We start from the raw sequence: 14,346 nt of genomic DNA, 5'->3' as shown, positions 1-14,346 counted from the left end.
GTCCTGCTGTGTTCATCCACATCAACACCTTGTTACCCCCCCATTCTCCTTTGTTTGTGTTTTCTTGCTCTTCCTCCCTTCCTCTGATTCTCTCCCCCTCTCTCACCTCTGCTGGCTCTAATTTCACTCCCTTGTCATGTTCCCTTATTTCCATCTTTCTGTCCCTTCTCTCTCTCTCTCCGCCCACAAACTCACTCTGGCTTTATTCACAGGGGGAGAGAGTACAAGAGGAAAGGAAACCGAAGCACGCAGCGCCTTCGGCTGAGACAGAAATGAAGAACTGCCGGAGATTTTCCAAACCCTGACACAGGGGTTGTCTCTCTGTCTCTCTCGACAGTCTCTGCGACTGTCCCACCAAACCCCACACCCATTCCCGTCCCATGGTGTCTCTCCACAAACCCACCTCCGGGTGGAAATGCAAACACAAGGTGCTGGAAATGCTCAGCATCTGTGAAGAAAAAGTCCCGAGGTAGCGTTTTGGGTGCGATGACCCTTTCCCTCAGAGCTCCGGCTGGAAATGCTCCAGCCTCTGAGACAGGGTCCCCTTGAGGTTGGAGAGCTGCGGCTCCATCTCGGCTGTTCGCTTGGCATCAGGAGCTCCCCTCAGCCCCAGGAAGGGGTATGATCACCCCCTAGCCTTATACTGACAGTGGTTGTGTCCTTCCCTCATCCCCGGGAGCCCCTCCTGCCTTCTCACCTTGTTGCCGGGGTGCTATTTGACTACGGAGGGCTGTGCGATAAAGAACCTACTTCCCACAGCAGCAGGGGGAGGGGGCATCCCTTCACTCCTAAAACACCTCCTCCCATCCAATCTTGTGGCAATGGCTGTTCGGCTGCAGAAAGCGGCGCTGCCCGTGACCCCAAACCTCCCTACAACACCCCTCTCCTAATCCGACCCTTTTACAGTAGCTGTCGGCCACTCAGTCACTGGGCTGTACAATAGTGACTCTCCCCATGTCCACTCACTTCCAGGACGGCTATCCTCCAACCCCGACCCCATCCCATCCGCCTCCTTCCCTTTGCCATGTGGTACGAGAGCTGCAGGCTGGTCGGCTACGGAAACCCGTGCAAGGCTGGATAATAGACACCCTCCCAATGTCCCCAGCCTTCCCCTCACCCGGGGAGGGGAATTCTCACCCGCAAAACATCCATTCCCAACACCTCGCTTTGGGATAGGAGCGGCGCACGATGTGAAACAGGGACCGTGCTCATGTCCCCAATCCTCCCTTCACCCCAAACCACCACCCCCCGCTTACCTTGCAGTAGGACATAGTTGTAGGCTGCTCAGCTACGGAAGGCGTCGCAGACCCGTGGCCGGATGCTCGGGCTCGGTGCCAGGCAGCTGTGCCCAGGCGCCGGGTGAAGAGGCCTTCTCCCACCTTGGATCCCCGCTCCCGACGCAGGGCCGAGCCACTGAGCAGCGAGCGCTCCAGCAGCCCGGATGCCTGCTCCCAGCCCGGTGGTCATGCTGGAGGCCGCTGGAGAACATGAGGTTGTAGGGGTCCGGGAGCGTGGTGCGATGATCCCCGCTGCCGAACAGCTGGGTCCTCAGAACCCTCCTGGGAAAAGGGATCCAGACAGCGGACTCGTCGCCGACGGAGAGCGGGGGAAAGGCGTGAGTAGGAACAGGAGAGGAAGGGGATTTACTGAGAGGGAGAAAGAGACAGACTCTGTGTGTGTGTGTGTGTGTGTGTGTGTGTGTGTGTGTGTGTGTGAGAGAGAGGGGGGATGAGAAATGCAGTCTGATTGCGGATGGGTTGGGTTTAAATAGAGATTTTGAAACTTCGTTCAAAAAAACTCACAATGCTCCCTGCTGAGCGGGTGGAGAGGCTCGGATAGAGAGGAAGAGAGACACAGGGGGGCGGGGGAGAGGGGACAGAGAGAGGTTCACAGGGAGAGACGGAGAGACAGGGGAGACAGGGGAGAGAGAACGGCAGAAGCACACACAGAGGGAGCCAGATACAAGACGAGAGATAGAGAGGGGCGCACACAGAGACCAAAGAGACAGAGTGAGAGAGGAGAGAGGAGAGAGACAGAAGTGCACAGCGAGGTGGCAGAGACAAGACGACAGAGAGAGACAGAGACATAGAGTGAGGCACACACAGAGAGATGGAGAGACAGAGATTGTGTGTGTGGCGGGGGGTGGGTTTGGAGAAAATGGGAGAGAGAGACACAGAGTCGTAGAGTTGTACAGCAGGGAAACAGACCCTTCAGTCCAACTCCGCCAGGCCGACCAGACACCGTAACTGACTTGTTCTGTTTGCCAGCCTGGAGCCCATATCGCTCCAGCCCCTTCCTATTCATGTGTCCCTGCAGGTGACTTCTCATTACTGTGAGTATAACAGCCTCTGTCACTCCTCTGGCAGTTCATGCCACACACAAACTACACTCGGGAGAACACGTTGGCGCCAAATCCCCCTCCCATCCTCTGAGAAAAGGAACCGGAAATGACATCACCAACCCAAGGAAACCGGAACACTTAAAGAGAAGGCGGGACCTAACTCCAGCGCTTCCCCGGATGCTCCCTGAAGATTTTACCCGGAATGGGGCCGAAACGTCTGCAAACTAACCTTCCAGCTCAGTGAGCAATCTTACATCCAGAACCTCAACCCTGAGCTACAAATCTTCTCAAAACTCGATAATGCTTTGCCACTTGATTAACAGGTGCATCCTTTTTTTAAGAAAAAATAAACTTTTTTTGCTGGATGTATGACTGACTGGCCAGTGTTTATTGTCCTTCCTTAACTGAGCCTTGGGAGCTCTGCAGACCAATGCTATCAACGTGGATTTCACAAGCTCCAAAATCTCCCCTCCCACCACTGCATCCCAAAACCAGCCCAGCTCGTCCCCTAATCTGTTCTTCCTCTGACCGATCCCCTCCTCCCAGCTCAAGCCAAACCCCCATTCCCGACCTCCAAACCTCTTCCCGCCCCCTTGACCTGTCCGTCCTCCCCAGACTGACCTAACCCCTCCCTACCTCCACACCCACACTCACCTCTACTGGCTTCATGTCCGCCCCTTTTCCTTAAGACCAGAAGACATCGGAGTGCAAGTAGGGCCATTCGGCCTATCAAGTCCACTCAACCATTTAAATCATGGCTCAGGGGCATTTCAACTCCACTTCCCTGAACTCTCCCCGTTGCCCTTGATTCCTCGTGAGATCAAGAATTAGTCGATCTCTGCCTCGAAGGCATCCAACGTCCTGGCCCCGACTGCACTCCGTGGCAATGATTTCCACAAGCCCGCCACTCTCTGGCTTTACAATTGTCATCTCATTTCCGTTTCAAATTTACCCCCTCTAATTTTAAGGCTGTGCCCACGGGTCCTAGTCTCCCGGCCTCACGGAAACAACTTCCTAGCATCCACCACTTCCGAGGCAGACATTATGTTGTAAGTTTCTATTACATCTCCCCTCAACCTTCTCAACTCTGATGAGTACAATCCCAGGATCCTTAGCCGTTCATCATATGTCAAACCTACCACTCCAGGGATCATCCGTGTGAATCTCCGCTGGACACGCTCCAGGGCTAGTATGTCCTTTCTGAGCTGTGGGGCTCAAAATTGGACATGGTATTCTAAATGGGGCCTAACTAGAGCTTTATAAAGCCTCAGAAGCACATCGCTGCTTTTATATTCCAACCCTCTTGCGATAAAGGACAACATTACATTCGCTTTCTTAATTACGGACTCTACCTGCAAGTTAACCTTTAGAGAATCCTGGACCAACACTTCTAGATTCCTTTGTACTTGAGCTTTACGAATTTTCTCACCATTTAGAAAATAGTCCATGCCCGTATTCTTTTTACCAAAGTGCAAAACCCCACATTGAATTTCATCAGCCATTTCCTGGACCACTCTCCTAAACTGTCTAACTCTTTCTGCCGCTTCTCCACCTCCTCAGTACTACCTGCCTGTCCACCTATCTTCGTATCATCGGAAAACTTCGCCAGAATGACCCCGGTCCCTTCATCCAGATCATCAATACGTAAGGTGTACAGCTGCGGCCCCGACACCGAAACCTGCGACACCAATCGTCACCGGTTGCCATGCCGAAAAACAGCCTTTTATCCCAACTCTCTGCCTTCTATCAGACAGCCAATCCTCAATCCAAGCCAGTAGCTCATCTCGAACACCATGGGCCCTCACCTTGCTCAGCAGCCTCCCGTAAGACACTTACGTAAGGCCTTTTGGAAGTCTAGATAGATAACATCCACTGGGTTTCCCTGGGCTAACATACTTGTTACCTCTTCAAAGAATTCTAACAGGTTTGGCAGGCACGACCTCCCCTTACTACATCCATGCTGACTTGTTCTAATCTGACCCTGCACTTCCAGGAATTTCAAAATCTCATCCTTGACAATGATTCAAGAATTTTATTAACTACCGAAGTCAGGTTAATCGGCCTGTAATTTTCCATCTTTTGCCTTGATTCTTTCTTAAACAAGGGGGTTACAACATCAATTTTCCAATCATCTGGGACTTACCCTGACTCCAGGGACTTTTGAAAGATCACATCCAAAGCCTCTGCTATTTCCTCAGCCACCTTCCTCAGAACTCTAGGATGTAGCCCTTCGGGGCCAGGAGATTTAGCAATTTTTAGACCTTTTAGCTTTTCTAGCACTTTCTCTTTTGTAATGCCTACCGTACTCAACTTTGCCCCCTGACTCTCCCTAAGTGTTGGCATACTACTCATGTCTTCCACTGTGAAGACTGACGCAAAGTACTTATTAAGTCCTTCAGCTACTTCCTTATCTCCCATCACTAGCCTTCCAGCATCAATTTGGAGCGGCCCACTGTCTACTTTTCCCTCATGTTTGTTTCTTATGTATTGAAAGAAGCTTTCACTGTGATTTCTAATATGACTAGCTAGCCTACCTTCATATTTGATCCTCTCCTTCCTTATTGCTCGTCTGTCTCCTCTGCACCCATCTTCCCCTCTGTCCATCTTCAATCTGCCTTCCCCCTCTCCCTGTTTATTTCAGAGCTCCTCCCTCTTTTCTGATGAAGGGTCTCTGCCCGAAATGTCAGCTTTTGTGTTCCTGAGATGCTGCTTGGCCTGCTGTGTTCATCCAGCTCCACACTTTGTTATCTTGGATTCTCCAGCATCTGCAGTTCCCATTTTCTTTTTATTTTGGGGGCAGCTGCTGTCAATACCCACCCAAACAAAAGCTTCATTTGTCATTTTCAAAATTGGTAATAGCCCACAATCTGCTGAGTGAACAAAAAAAGTACCCATTTGCCTGTGACTCTCAGATGGATTTCTTTCCGATTTGTTTATTCTTTAATGAGACACAGCTGTTGCTGATTGTCCAGCATGAACTGACTTCTTGAACAGCTTCATGTTGCTGTACAGAGACCCACAATGCTGTTCCAAAAGAGATGACGAAGATTGACTCAGTAACAACCATTCATTTCCAAATAAGTTTGTGAGCAGCTTGGAGGTGATTTTTACTGGGGTTAGTGCTACCATGTCTGATGTCCTTGCCCTTGAAGATGAGTTTTCTAAGTCTGGAAAGGTGTGTGTCAGAATAGTGGGTAAAAAATGTGGCAGTGCATCTTGTACAGGGACACATTATTGTCTCTTGGAGTTGGCTGTGGAGAGAATGGATACGGTGCCAATCAAGGGGCTGCTTTGGCCCAGACTCAAGATTGTTTTCAGTGTTGTTGGATCTGCACCGTCATTGACACACTTCTGACTTGAGAATTGGAGGAGGGCTGCAGGCTTTGGAGTGTCAGCAGTTTCTACATCAAATCGCAGAGTCGTCTTGCTTTGTCTCTGAGCCTGTGGCCCCGAGTGATATCTAAAACCAGGTCATCTCTCTTGTGAGCTTGTTATTCTAAACTGGACTTTGCGCTTTCTTTACTCAGAGAGTAGTAAGGGAATGGAATGCTTTGCTTGCAACAGTCGGAGATTCGCCAACTTTCGGTACATTTAAGTCGTCATTGGATGAGCACATGGACGTACATGGAATAGTGTAGGTTAGATGGGCTTCAGATCGGCATGACAGGTCGGCACAACATCGAGGGCCGAACGGCCTGTACGGCGCTGTAATGCTCTATGTTCTGATGGTCTCTTCATTATAGAAAAGAGGTGATTGCATTTGAGCATGTGTGGAGGACATTCATCAGGTTGTTCTGAGGGAGTGAAGCATTTTAACTCGATGGAGAGTCTGGATAAGTTTGAGATAACAGGAACTGGCAATGCTGGAGTCTGAGATAACACACTGCAGGCTAGGCAGCATCACTGTTTTATCTGGATAAGGTTGGCTTGTTTTCTTCCGAATAGGGAAGGTTGAAGAAGGTCCTGAAAAAACGGTCTGCATTCTGATGGGTCTAGGCGAGGGAAGCAGAACGACCATTCATGGGGTGGGAGGTCGGGGGGGCGGGGGGACGGGGGGGAAGAGATACATACATTTAAGCTAAAAGGCTCAGAAGGAATTTCAGGAAAGAAAAGACACCCAGAAGGTGCTGGGGGTTTGGAATTCATTGTCTGGGACTTTAGTTGAGGTGGTGGATAATCTTTTCACATTAAAGAAAAAGGGTTGGTACAGCACTTAAAATGAAATAACATTCAAGGCAACAGGCCTATTGCTAAAACATGAGCCGAATGTGAACTTAGTGTGGCTTCAGTGGTTACAGACACAATGGAATGAAGTGGTTGTTCAATTCACACGGATGATCCCTGGAACGGTAGGCTTAACCTATGATGAATGGCTAAGGATCCTGGGATTGTACTCACTAGAGTTTAGAAGGTTGAGGGGAGAACGAATAAAAACTTACAAGATAATGTATGGTTTAGAAGAGGTGGACGCTAGGAGGTTGTTTGCGTTAGGAGGGGAGACGAGGACCCGTGGGCACAGCCTTAAAATTCGAGGGGTTCAATTTAAAACTGAAATCAAACAACATTTCTTCAGGCAGAAAGTGGTGGGCTTGTGGAATTCATTGCCGCAGAGTGCAGTGCAGGCCGGGATGTTGGACGCCTTCAAGGCAGAGATCGACAAATTCTTGATCTCAAAAGGAATCAAGGGCTACGCGGAGAGTGCAGGGAAGTGGTGTAAAAATGCCCATCAGCCATGATTTAAATGGTGGAGTGGACTTGATGGGGCGAATGGCCTTACCTCCACTCCTATGTCTCATGGCCTTATGGTCTAATTCTGGAGAATTCTCTTATTCTATGATTCTGGAGCAGGGGACAGTGAGTGGACAGCACAGGACAGTTCACCTAACTTCTCCTTTACCAATCTTCTATCTGCCTCCCCACTTCTCCCTATTTTTTTCAGAATCCCCTTCTCCTCCCCCATTTTTGAAGAAGGGTCTCGACCCGAAACGTCAGCTTTCTTGCTTCTCTGATGCTGCTCGGCCCACTGTGTTCATCCAGTTCTACACCTTGCTCTCTCAGATTCTCCAGCATTGGCAAGTTCCTACTATCTCTTGAGGAAACTTACTTGTTTTTGCACCCAAACTGTGGTGAGAATGTGGAACGCACCGACTGTGTGGGTGGTAGAGGCAGAAAGCATGATAACATTTAACAAGTCTTTGATTGGCATTTGCGATGCCAAGGCATACAAGGCTCTGGGTCGAGTGCTGGGAAATGTGATGAGAATAGTTCGGGACTTGCATCTTGTGAGGGCACATACAATTTGCTGAAGGGTCTGTTCCATTGCCATGGCACTCTATTATGCTGTCCCTCAATGATCCTACGACAATTAAGTGAAGGTTTACAGAAACAGATAGTTTTCAAGGACAATGCCAAGAGGAAAAGTGATGCACAGGCAAAGTGCATGTAAGAATTTAACCAAGGATTAACACCATTGAAGAACTGGAATTTGTGCCAATGCACCAAACCTGCAGATGAAAATGCAGTGCCCAGTTTGATTGCAAACTGCAACAACCACCAGTTAGTAACATGATCAATGGAAATATCTGAATGCCTGTTCTTGTGATCTCAAGCATTTACCTGCGTCGAGTGAAATCCACCACCATAGTTCTGTTGCATCGTTAGCCACCTCGCAATCGGTGTTGCATAGTCAATATCATTCCTTGACAATGCTTGAAGCAAGGCATAAGCAGTGGTTTCCACAGTCATCGCAGAAGCCTGTGCTGCTTCAATTGGATCCGGCTTCTCGTCCTCCAACAATGGAGGCTTTCCAGGAACCAACATCACAATCTGTCATTTGTTAAAGGGATTAGCTGAGAATAAAGTTTACATCATATAGATTTTTGTTTGCATTTCACCAACACAACAATGGTTTTGCTGGTCAAGATCCAGCATTATCTCACCACTGATGTCTCCAACATTCTCCATATTTTCCGCTCAGTGATGGGTCCTTTTGTTTGGGAAAAATAGGCACCTTCAAATGCAAATGAATCAAGGTGAGCTTTAGTTTCACATCAGGCTACATGGCAGTTATTACAAGATGTTACGAACAAAAGGTGAAGGAGCAGATGAAACCATTCACCAGTCTGGATGATCTTCTTGCCCTCATCCTGAGGAGGCATCACAGATCTTAACTTACACGCAATTCAAATTATTTCATGCAATGACAAGACTGAATGTTCCGGATACTGCAAATGCCATGGCACCTGGCAGCATCCCACAAACTGTACTGGAACAATGTGCCCCAAGGTCGCCACACCAACAGTAAATGTTTTCCAGTACATTTTTAAACACTTGCAACACTCACATTTCAGAGAAAGATGACCTATCACGCAATCGGCAGACAAATTGTCCTGACCAATTATGACCTCAATGTATTCTCAATCATCAGCAAAGTAATGCAACATCTGGATGACAGTGCTATCAAACAGCTGCACACTTAGGCTCAGTTTACTTTTCGTCATGCCACACTTCTCGTAACCTCGTTCAGGATTTACCACAAATATGATCAGAGATCCTGAGCTTGAAAAGGAAGGAAAGTGCAATCTGTCATTTCCACCAAGGCAACTTCTGATTGAATGTGGTGTTAAGCAGAGGAATAGAAAATTGAGTCAGTGGCATTCACTGGATACCTGCACTGGTTGAAGTCATGTCTTCATTTGAACCAAAGTGGAGACATGAACATTCATTGAATATTGTCCAGGTGTCCAGCAGAATTCATGACTTTTCCAACAGTGAAGTCAACGATGAGAAAATACAGTGAGACTTGGACAACGATCAGGCTTGGCCTGATAAAGGATAAGTAACATTTGCACCATACAAGTGCGAAGCAGCAATCAGCTCCAACAAGAGCGAATATGACCATATCACAAAATTCCATGTCCTTACCCTCACATCATCCTTACATTTTTTTAAATGTGCAAGTGTTATCCAAGCCATGCAGGGTAATGGGCCAGGTGTTGGAAATGAGGTTAGAAAAATTCAGTGCTTGTCTTTGACTCTCACAGAATCCGTGAGCTTAAGAATTTAATTCTCCTGTACTGTCGCCCACTGAGGTGCTTGGCTATCCACTTAATCAAGGTTAACACTGATCTAAAACTAAACTGCAACGGTTATATAATCAGCAGCTGCCAGGTCCGTGGTACAAACCGCCCTGCTGTGGGACAGGGTCAGGCAAATCCAAGTGAGTGATCGTGGTTGGAGACTCATTCGTTGGGGGCATAGTTTCTGTAGCCACATTTGAGATACCAGGGCTGTGTGTTGCTTCCCTGGTGCAAAGGTCAAGGACATCTCTGAGTGGTTGCAAGAAATTCTTAAGGGGGAGGGTGAGCAGCCAGAGGCCATTGTGCACATTGGTGCCAATGACGTAGGTAGAAAGAGGGATGAGATCCTGTGGACTGTGTACAAGGAGTTAGCAAAGAGGCTGAAAGGCAGGACCTAGAGGGTAATAATTTATGGGTTGCCACGAGTGCCACATGTTAGTGAGTTAAGTCAGAGAAAGATAGGTGAGATGAATGCATTGGTTAAGGAGCTGGTACTGGGGGCAGGCTTTCAGGTTCATGGATAATTGCGCCCGCTTCTTGGGCAAGGGGTGACCTGTGTAAGAGGGATGGGTTGCACCTAAACTGAATGGGAACAAATACCCTCACAGGGAGGTTTGCTCGTGCTACTTGGGAGGATTTAAAGACTGGCAGGCAGCTGGGAACCAGAGCAGCAGGTCAGCAAGTAGATGAATTGATGGCAGGTACATGCTAGGACCAATAAATCAGAAAAGAATGGCAGTCGGAGACAGGTACATGAACATGATGGCACGAACAAGCTGAAATATGTTTATTTCACTGCCAGGAGTATTACAGGTAAGGCAGATGAGCTTAGAGCCTAGATCAGTACATGGGACTCTGATGTTGAGGCCATTACAGAGGCTTGGTTGAGACAGAGACCGGACTGGGTGCTCAATGTTCCAGGGTTTCATTGCTTGAGACAAGATAGAGGGGAAGATAAAAGAAGGAGGTGCACTCCTAACCTGTGGGAAATGTTACATCTGTACCTAGAAAGGACATTCTGGAGGGCTTGCCCACTGAGGCAACAGAGGTAGCGTTCAAAAATAAGATAGACACAATCACTCTGATCAGATTAAACTAATAGCCTGCTCCCCTTTTGCCACTGACACACTGAGGAACAAAGATGTAGGCAGCTTTTGAAACGATGCAATAAGTCAGAGTTGTCACAGTCAGTGAATTTAACCTCCACGGTATTGACTGGGACTCCCTTACAACAAGAGTTTAAATGAGGCTGAATTTGTAAACTCTATCCAAGAGAGTTTCTTGACACAGTATGTGGATAGAAGATGGGCCATACTGGACTTTGTCCTGGTCAGGTAACTGGTGAGAAGGTTGGGAAAGCATTTTGGAAATAGTGATCACAACTCCTTAAATTTTAAGATTGCTATGAAGAAGTATAAGTCAGGACCTTGGGGGAGAGTAAATTATATCAATTTTAGGTAGGAGCTGGGGAGTGTTAATTGGGAGGAGCCATATGGGAATTGTTTAAAGGCCTGCTTATGAGTTTAGGATCAGGAAGGAGGAAGGACAACGATGGCAAGGTAAAAGACCCTTGGATAATTGGGGAGGTTGTGAAGTTAGTCAAAAGGGAAAAACAAAAATATGTCAGGTTTAGGAAGCTAAAATCGAACAGGGCTGACATAAAGAAAGCAGAAAAAGAAAGGCGATCAAATGACCTTGGCAAGGAGGGTTGAAGGAAATCCCAAGGCAATCTGTGCATACATCTAAAACAAGGGGATAAATAGCAAGAAGGTACGACCATTCAGGATAAAGGAGGGAACTTGTGTTTGGAAGCAGAGGATGTGGGCAAGATCCTAAATTAAGTCCGTGCATCACTATTCACTCAGGCGAAGGGTATGGAGGATAGTGGGATTTGTGTGGAGCATGCTCATGTGATAACAGCATTTTGAAATCAAGAAAGAGCATTAAGGTGGCTAAGTCCTCAGGACCCAATGGTATCTCCTCAAGGTTTTTGAGCGAGGTGAGAGAAGAGATTGTCGGGGCATTCAGCAATATCTTTGTATCCTTGGTAGCCACTGGAGGGGTACTGGAGGATCAGCAAGTTGCTAAATGTTCTTCTTCTGTTCAAGAAGGGAAATAGGGTCAATCCAGGAAACTCTCGACTAGCGAGTTTCTCATCGTTCATTGGGAAGCTATTGGAGAGAATTCTTAGGGATTGTATTTATCTGTATTTGGAACAGCATGGCCTCATTCGGGACAGTCAGCATGGCTTTGTGCAGGGCAGGTCATGTGTTCCTAACTTGACTGAATTTTTTGAGGAGGTGACGAATGTGATCAATGAAGGTAGAGCAGTGGATATTGTTGACACGGATTTTAGCAATACTTTCAACAAGGTGCCTCATGATAGGATCATCCAGAAAATTAAGATGCACCGAGTCAATGGTGGCTTGGATGCTTGGATTCACAACTGGCTTGCCCAGAGAAGACAGAGGCAAGAGGTGGAATGGTGCTTTTCAGGCTGTAGATCCAGGACGATTGGTGTTCCTCAGGGATCTGTGCTGGGACCTCTGCTGTTTGTGGTCTGTACAAAATGACTGAGGTGAAAATATAGATGTATGGGTTAGCAAGTTTGCAGACAATAGAATGATTGGGAGAATCAGGATGAGTGCAGACGTCATAAAAGGATACAGATCAGTTGCAGAAACGGCAAGTGGATTTTAATCCATTAAATGTGAGATGCTCCACTTTGGGAAATCAACTATTCCAGAAAAATATACAGTTAATGGCACCCCTCAGTGCAGAATTGTTAAGGCGGGGATGCAGGTGCACTCAATCTGTTCATTGAGAACTGTCGACGTGCTATCACCTCAATTTCTCTGTTCCCTGCACCAAACCCAACCAACGTCCTGCCCAACTGACTGCCCTCCACGCACTCATATCTCACCCTGACTTTGTTATTAAGCCTGCCGATAAGGTGGTGCTGTTGTGGTCTGGTGAGCTGAAGTCTACCTTGCAGAGGCTGAGCGCCAGCTCTCAGATACCTCCTCCGACTTCTCCTGGACCTTGACCGCACCGGGCCATTGTATCTACTACAGTAACTGATCTTGGTCTAACCGGTGATCTTCCCCCTCTGTTTCCAAGCTGAAAGGCCACAGCTCCCCACAGGTTGCTCCTACGTCCCCCTAAAACTCCACAAATGAGACTGTCCTGGCAGACCCATTGTTTCAGCCTGTTCCTGCCCCACAGAACTCATCTCTTCCGACCTTGACTCAATCTTCTGTCCCCTGGTCCAAGCACTGCCCACGTACATCCAGAAATACTCTGATATTTTACGCAGTTTTAAAAACATCAGTTTGCCGGTTCCAGCTGTGTCCTCTTTACCATGAACGTGTCATTCCTTTACAAATCCATTCCCCACCAGGAGGTTCTTCGGGCTGTCCCCTTCTTCTTGGAGCAAAGACCTGAACATGCCCCTCCCACCACCAACCTCCTCCACTTGGTCGACCTCATCCTCACCCTCAACAACTTGTTGTTTAACTCCTCTCATTTTCTTCGGGTAAGAGGAGCAGCTCCGGGCACCTGCGTGGGCCCGAGTTAAACCTGTCTCTTCACGGGGTACGTGGGACATTCCCACCCACAACACTTTCTCCGATACATCAATGATATCATCCGGCTGCTTCTCTCTCTTGTCTGAAATTGGAAAACTTCATCAACTTCGCCTCCAATTTCCGTCCTGCCCTCACTTTCACCTGCTCTACCTCTGACTCTACCCTTCCCTTCCTCAACATTTCTGCTTCCATTCCTGGGGGTAGGCTTCGCACTAATATCCATTACAAACTCTCTGACTCTCACAGCTATCTGGTCTATATATCCTCACACCCCACTTTCTGTAAAGACTCCAACCTCTTCTCTCACTTCCTCCATCTCCATTGAACATGTTCTCATGAGGCCAACATCAACAAGGGAGCCTCCAAAATGTCCATCTTCTTCCTCAACTGAGGATTCTCCGGCTCCGTGGTCGACAGGGCCCTCAACTGTGTCCAACCCAGCACTTTTGCCCTCACCTTTTCTCTTCCCTCCCAAGATAGCAATAAGGTTCCACTTGACCTTACCTATCAACCCACATGCCCACATCCATACCAACCTCAGGCACCATTTCCACCACCACCAGCAGGATGCCGCCACCAGACACATATTCCCCTCCCCTCCCTTATCCGCCTTAACCGGATCACCAGGAGGAAATGCAAGCAGACACGGGGAGAACGTGCAAACTTCGCACAGACAATTGCCCGAGGCTGCAGTGCGAACCACTGAGCCACCGTGCTGCCCAGAATCTTGGTGGTGTGGATGAGCAGAGAGATCTCGGTGTCCATGTGCGTAGATCCCTGAAAGTTGCCACGCAGATTGACAGGCTTGTTCAGAAGGCGTACGGCGTGTTAGGTTTTATTGGTACAGAGATTGAGTTTCGGAGCCATGAGGTCATGTTGCAGCTATACAAAACACTGGTGCGGCCGCGCTTGGACTATTGCGTACAGTTCTGATCGCCACATTATCGGAAGGATTTGGAGGGGGTTTATTAGGACCTTGTCTGGTGTGGAAGGAAGGTCTTATGAGGGAAAGCTTCGGGACTTGAGGCTGTTTTTGTCAGAAGAAGGTGAAGAGGCAACTTAATAGAGACATACAAGATAATCAGAGGATTAGAGAGGTGGACAGCGATAGTCTTTTTCCTCGATGGTGATGGTGAGCACGAGTGGAGATAGGTTTAAATTGAGGGGAGATAGAGAGATATGGGACACATGTCAGAGGGAGGTTCTTTATTCAGAGAGTAGTATGGGTGCGGAATGCCCTGCCTGCAACAGGAGTAGATTGCCAAGTTTAAGGGCATTTAAATGAACATTGCTAAATATATGGATGGTAATGGAATAGTGTCGGTTAGATGGGCTTCAG

General features: G+C 48.0%; 1 long non-coding RNA gene across 2 annotated transcripts in view; it reads right to left on the bottom strand.

The window, feature by feature from the left end:
* Positions 1-1,276: 1,276 nt before the first annotated feature.
* The window catches only part of LOC132208049 (uncharacterized), an 86,655-nt gene continuing 73,585 nt past the window's right edge, over positions 1,277-14,346 (bottom strand). The window contains exon 4 of one of the 2 annotated variants that reach the window (XR_009444162.1): positions 1,277-1,646. This is a non-coding gene — a long non-coding RNA (uncharacterized LOC132208049). Of the gene's footprint in view, positions 1,647-11,744; positions 11,994-14,346 lie in introns of those variants that run through there. The other variant, XR_009444163.1, reaches the window with a different exon arrangement.

This window comes from Stegostoma tigrinum, unplaced genomic scaffold, assembly GCF_030684315.1.
Source record: "Stegostoma tigrinum isolate sSteTig4 unplaced genomic scaffold, sSteTig4.hap1 scaffold_268, whole genome shotgun sequence".
Classification (NCBI taxonomy): Eukaryota; Metazoa; Chordata; class Chondrichthyes; order Orectolobiformes; family Stegostomatidae; genus Stegostoma; species Stegostoma tigrinum.
The sequence above is the reverse complement of the archived record's forward strand: the minus strand, read 5'-3'. Positions and strand labels throughout refer to the sequence as shown.